Genomic DNA, 7,534 nt, shown 5'->3' with positions numbered 1-7,534 from the left:
CGCATTTTCATCAAGGAGCCAAAATGCATTTTACGTGTATTTTGTTTTCTACTATCATAATAGTAACATTCTAATAAATTGTTTATTACTCTCTTTGTCAATCTATCATTGGGTATAGAATAATCGCATGGGTAGGTGCAACACTATCAGCTACAGATTCATTATAGAAGGCACAAAAATTAATTATGAAAGTTATTATTAATGTTCCCTTAATAACAAGTACTGCAGATATATTCTACAAATTCCATGTATTAGATATTCGACAAATTTACACAAAAACTATCTTAACTTATCTATTTAAAAATAAAACACATAGATTTTATGAAAATACCCAAAATATTGTAAACACGAGGCACAAAACCAAAGAACTCATTCAAACTCCTAAAACAAACACAACATTTGGTCAAATACAATGCGTCTAAAATATACAATAACCTACCTGAAAAAACAAGACAATCGAATAATATTGATCCTTGAACTAATGTACAAAAAAATTCTGTTATCCATCCAACCTACTTTATAAGGAATGTAATGTTATGCGTATAAAACATTAACATTAACAGTATTGTCGATTTTTTATCAATATTAAATTTGCTGAAAGAACACAACAAATGCGGACAACTAGAATTAGATCTACATTGAACTTTGTGGCTGTACATACTAAAACTTCTTTTGGTCAAAGAAATTATTTATATCAGGCACCACTTATGTTTAATATTCTTCCAAATCATATAAGTCTACCAATTCCTAAGTTAAATTAAAAAATTTAATTAAGATTTTTGTATTGACAGACGATTGTCTTAATATTTTTTCATCCTTGTCCTTTCTTAAATAATAAGATTTTATATAAGTCCCATTTACTAAAAACTGAATGTCACCTTATCTGTCTTTATTATCTACTTTGCTTCTTCTTTTGAATAATGATTAATGATTAGTTATGGTTCAAATATTGTTACAATATACTGTCAAATTACCCATCTGGTAACACATCTAATACTTATTTTTTTCTTTAATTTTGAAATATTTTGTGTTTGTATGTAGAATTAATTTATGTTTGTGATTACTCTTATGTTTGCTTCACGAAAATGTAAATTGTTAACCTCGACACAGGCTCAGTCCTAGTGAGGTTGATTTTTATGAGAAAAAAAGTGTTTTATTGAGATGCAATAAATAAATCAAATACAAAATCCTGATCAAACAATGGATCATCGAAAAAGGTCGTGCAATAATTAGTTACCAAATATAATCCTCTGTCTGATTATTGTTACCACTACCTACCAACCTGAAATTTTTTGCCATATATTTTTGCTTTATTGAAAAATGTACTTTATTTTAATATTATAAAATACTTGTAAACTAATCTGTCTCGACACAGGATTTCCTAGTGAGAGAGGCAAAGCCAAAAAATACATGTAAACCTTTTTTATATAGATGCACATAATAATAAAAAATAAAAAATAAACATCAGGAAGACTTTTTTATTCATTTAAACCGTCTTTCAAACTTCTTCGTTCGGGTTCACTTAAAACGTAGGGTGTTCAAAACATATAAACGCCGCTTGCGGTTTACTTTGCAACCATCCAACAGCTCCGAGCTCAATAAAGAAAAACAATATGGTCTGTGGCAGTCAAATTGCCCGTGATTACTGTACTGATTAGTGATCTCCAATCGCGGGTGGAAATTGCAGCTGCTTGGTAGATAGGTACCAACTACTTAACTTGTCGGCGATTGTTGGGTTATTGGCTTTATTGGATTCGTTGGGTTTGTTGAGTTTGTGTTGCGCGACATTCAGTCACGGTGTAGAACACTGACACCTGTCTCACCTGCGTAAGATAATCGATTCACTTAGGTACCCATTTAGTACATCCCTGAATTTGTATTGTTCGACTTGGTTTGACTGATTTAACCGATTTATTTGTTTATTGCACGCCCGTAGGGCTTTTACAAACATAATACAGAAATCCATATCAGTATATATTATAATGCACATCAGTACAATAAACATTTAACATTTTACAAACATAGTACAGAAATACGTAGAAATCAATTATATTCACAACTTGTTATTTTGCTTTGATTCGGACGACGAAGTTTTGAATATATCGGTTTAATTTTACGAAAGTTTTTACTTTATTTTAAAAAGGGTTAGTTTGAATGGTTTCTTATTTACGTTGTGAATTCTTTCTTTTGAAAGTATATATTGAAAACATTATTAGTTAACCTTCGACACGCCAAGATGCAAAACAAAATATGTATAACCGTGAAGGGTAACCGATATACAGTCTGAAATACAAAAAAAAATCAATATAATAAACTCACAATTTTTTGCTGATGTATTATGAAGGATAGCAATGTCAGTGATTTTGGTTACCACTATTTGAGGGTTTATGATCACAGGGGCCTATTCGGTAATGCCATTATCATATTTATTAGTTTCACGAAGCTCTCGTACATACAGCCGTTTGAAAGATACAGTTGGGCATATCAGGGGGCCTACTCTGTATCTTTCGGGTTAACAAACCAGTATGTTCGTGGTTTAACCCTTCCTTGCTGGTGCTGTCAACTGAGTGAACATTGTCTGTATTTAATAAAATATCTCTCTAAATATATTAAACACAGAGTTCAAATTTTAGTTCAAATTTTCGCAATACATTTATGTATTGCATTAAGTAATTACAATATATAAATATTTACCGAGTGTATATCACCGGAGGACGAGGAATTTTTGAATACCGTAATGGAAGGGTTAATTAGTTTCGAAAGATACATAGTAGGCCCCTAGATGGGAATACAGTTGGGCATATTAGCATTCGAATCTTTATTTGCGTTCATCTCAAAACGTTTTTCTAAATAGGCCCTTGTGAATGTTAAAAATGTTTTATGTGATGTGTTAAATGCAAGCCAATGCAACTATGAAAAAGTACTACGAATTGAAATTTTATTATGAAAACATAAAGTAAACTTTATGTAACCTAAACTAGCGTCAAAATAATTTTCACAGGTAAACGAACGAAAACAGGATATTAATGGACGTAGATACTTGACTTACTTGAATTTCTGACATTGTTTGGAGTAAAAAGTATTAATTAAATTTTTTGTCTGCGGTGACATTTTTATTATTTTTTATCAATTATAAAAAAATTAAAAAATCAGTTTGTAGAGCTGGACAGTTAGGGTCGGTCTGTTACTCGGTTGTGAACAGAGTCGACCTGTGCAACAACATTTTAGTTTTTTGTGGTTTTTTTTAGACAATTAAATAGTAATTTCTACAAATAATGACAGGAAGCACTTGTTAAAAACCATTACGTCCCTCAATACCCTGTATAGTTATATAAGTCGGAAGAATGACAGAATTTCCGATTGATAATCTACAAACATGTTAAAAGGTGTCCCATTTGTAACCTTATAATTTAAAAACCAAGGCCGACTAGAATACAGGCCTGGGAGTGCGACCGCCAAATTACCAAGTCAGTGATATTGCTTCACCATTTAAAATAGTCATATCACTAATTTTATTTAGCTTGCCGTAAAATAAATTACAAATCAGCAGTAAAAACGAGTATCGACAAAAATCGATTGTATCAACGTATCAAGAACTGTAATTGTTCCAAGGCACTGACTTGATCTTATACTCTAGTCGACCTTGTTGAGAACTTTGTAACTGGTACGAGTGCTGTTTCACTAAAAGGAGCTAGCTGCAGTCTGCACGGTGAAAACTGCCCTTAAGAAATTCATCGTCCACTCTGATCTGTATCTGAAATGAGGAGAACCGAAGGAGATGTAAGTACTTACAAAGTTATGTGTAAGTAGATACTATAATATTACGGATGAATGTACGAGTTTCCGGAACTGATCCTTCTCAGCTGAGGAGAGAAGAAACAACACCCTCTTTACCGGAAGTAGAGAACCCCGTCTTAGTTTGCGGGCGTGTATACTAGCTATTTCCGGCAGTGGCTTTCCCGCCATTTCAGCTGCTCACCACCGTCCATCTTGAACTTCCGGTTTAGAAGGAGCGCGGGAAACTGCTGAGAGGGGCTGGGAGAGTAACTTCCTGTTGGTACGTTGAACGCATTCAGGTTTTGTAGCAACCCTTGACCGGGAAGATGTTTTAACCTTGTAGAAATTCATTGCTTTGTTCAAATGCCTCTATAAATTTAGGCATGGCTTTTGTTCCGGTCAGTAAATTTGTTTGTATTCAAAGGTTATATTGGGTCAAGAAGTGATATTTTCTTTAGATCTTAGTGTTATGTTAATTAAGGTTAAGAATAAGGAATGTCTCCTTAATATTTAAGTTAAATATTCATGAGCTCTCATTAACTTAATAAATCCCAAAACTGGTTACTTGCAACAATGGTAGAGACAATGCAAGCATTATGACATTTCATCTTTTTTTATTGTAAGCTACAGTAATTAATAAAAGTCGATGTGAGCAAATAATATTCATCTCGTATAAAACATAGAAAACCCCTTATGTTTCGAAAATTTAAAAAAAAACAGGGTCACAAAAATATGACTTATTAGCGTAAGGTCCTAAAAACGAGTAGCAAAACGTTTGATTTGTTTCCAACGAGAACTAAAGGTATTTAAAATTCCTCTCATGAAGTAAAGGGAGGTCTTAAACACAGTCGGATGACCGTCACTTATAGCTTTGTATATACGAGTAACTTTAAGTTTAGTGAAGTGAGTTTCAGCTCTATCATTCGCGTTGCCCTGTTTTAAATGGGACCCTGTACAAACGATTTACAAATACATCTCCATTGACCGTTTCCCTTTGTTATCTTGAAATCGGTTGAAATCAAAAAAAACCGATGGAATTGCAATGAACGAGATTTATAAAAGGACGTGCGGTAAGGGTATGTGTAGCAAATTGATAGAGACAGGAGCATCAAAAGCAAATGGTATACGTAAATGAATGGGAAAAGAAGTCAATAACCTCCCATAAAAACATCAAATGAATCAAAATAATACTGAAGTCGAGTCTTAGTACTAGTCATGTTAAAGAAATCTATTAGAAGGCACAAGGATATCGATGAAGCGAGAAGCGTAGATTTATTAGGACTGAGTTGTTTGTTTATATTATTTACTCATTTGAATGTCTCCTTCACGGAAATCAAAATAAACCTATACCTTATTATGATAAAAACGGATTACACAACTGATTAAAACGGGGGGTATTTTGGGATCCATGCGTTTAAAATAAGGTTCGTTTTACCGATGTGTAATCAGAAAAATGAAAGACCCCTGATTTTTTCAATCACTTCTGCGCTACGCCACAAGTCCAATTATTCGGATATTTATTTTACAAAGCAAACGGAGTTAACCCTTTGCAGACCACCGGACCATCAGGCCACCTGAGCACCTTCCACCTGCCGCCTTGACGGGTGGCCGCTCATTTCAGCTCGCAATCAAATCGAATCTCAAACACTTCGCAGTATCACTGTTACGTAAGCACTTTATTGGTGACCCTCTCGAACTGTGGTAACATATTTCGATAAAAAAATGTGGTTAAGTCCTTATGTAATTGAGAAATTAATATATTATTAAGACAAGGCTTTTAATGATAGTCGATGATTGTTTAATGGACATTATTGAAGTTGAGATTAATTGGTACCTTATTAAAAAAATAAATCACGAGATTAGTTTCTTGCATTAGGTATATATATAATCTAAATAATGCAATTTGGCGAAGCAAGGTGACATTTGCCAGAAGCTTCAGAATAGACAAAGGTGAATCTTTACCAGAACCAGAACTATGACAGAAGAAGAATAACAACACTTTTGTTTTAATCCTAACCTAAAATTTTATTTTATAATTAAAATTGGCTACCCAATTTCATCTGAGATGTCAGTATTCAAATTCAAGAGTACTTTTTACTGGTTTATTGATACAGAACTTCTTTTTTATAGTTGAGATTTCAGATTATTTAAGAAATCACGAATATGCAATTTGATAGGCACTTACATTTAATGTTTGAGAACCTTATTGCTTTGGTGCATAAATTTAATTAATCTAGATTCCCTCACGCCTCTCTCATTCAATCTCTTCCTTTTTTAAACTTAAAGTTTTATTTATTTATTTATTCATTTTTGGGAAAATCAACAGTTTACATTTTTACAGATTGTACATAAGTAAAATAGCCAAAATAAAACCAATTACGGATTTCCTCCTTGTGATTTTACGTAAGACAGCATTAGAAGAAATAATTAAATTTATGAGAAATGTGAAGTTATAATTATATAAAATAAAAGAATTGTATAAAATAATAGAACAAAATAATACAACAAAAATAAAAATAAAGGGGGAAAAAAACTAAAATTTATATAAAATAAAAGATTATCGATACATTGGTAACCATAAGAATACAAACAATATTGTGCATATAAATCATATCATAACCAAAACAATATTGTGCATATAAATCATATCATAACCATAACCATTTTGATTGAGGTTATGATAATCTCTATCTCGTCTGTAAATATGGTACCGTGGATCGAAAAGTTCCTCATTAAAGATTGAATTGTTAAGCCATGTTTCACTGAGACATATAATGTACAATTTTTGATCCAACAGAATTTGAATTTATTAATTTTGGTAAACTCTCTGACCTTTTTGTAGAGTACTTTGTTTTTATGAGTTAAATTTTCATTTATATAGATCCGTTGTTTTCCATTAAAGTTAATATCCTCTGCTGTTAGGCCCCTTCTTGTCCGGATTGCTGCTATGATTTCGTCTTTCTGTTTCCTGCCCTTTAGTTTTACTATAATATTCCGCGGTCTTCCTTCAATATTCTCCTTGGGGGTGACTCGGGTGGCGTATTCAATGTCGTCGCTTACTATATTTAATTCTGAATAGATCCTTTTGATAATCTCCGTCAGGTTCTCTTGTTTTTTTTCTGGTATCCCTATGATCTCTATGTTATTAATGCGTGTGTGTTGTTTGTTAGCATCCGATTGTTTTTGTAATTCTTTAAATTCACTTTGTATTACGGCGTTTTGTTCCAGAGTTTTTTCAAGGTTGTTGTTTTTTTTTGTATCAATTTTTTTTTCTAGAGTTAATATTTTATTTTTTAATTCCTCGATTTCTTCTTTATACTCGTTTCTGATGATTTCCAGAAATTGTACCTTAAATTCTTCAAACTTTTTGTCAAGAAGTTGGAGGAGTTGGGTGTCCGTAGTATTTTGTGTTTTTGCAGTTGCTCGTGTAGTCATTTTGGCACGAAATATTAATTTGTATAACTTCACTTCACTATTAAAGCTATTAAAATATAGATATTTAGATTTTAGCTACAATTTTTTATTTTATTTTGAGATATTTCAAGAGTGAAATAAAAAAACGACAGCTGTCATTGAATGTTATTGTTTATTTTAAATAAGATATCTTTCAAAGCAGGTAATATTATAAAACAGGTTGCATATTAACGAACTCGAGGGGTAACAGCATATTATTTACATTGACCAATACTGATCATGATCACCAAGAAACGAGATTTTTTGTGATTTTGAATTTATCTTGTTGTTTCTATTTTATAAT

This window comes from Hesperophylax consimilis, chromosome 3 (assembly GCF_061612785.1).
Source record: "Hesperophylax consimilis isolate HC1 chromosome 3, BYU_Hcon_1.0, whole genome shotgun sequence".
NCBI classification, from domain to species: Eukaryota; Metazoa; Arthropoda; class Insecta; order Trichoptera; family Limnephilidae; genus Hesperophylax; species Hesperophylax consimilis.
Note: the sequence above shows the minus strand (reverse complement) of the source record.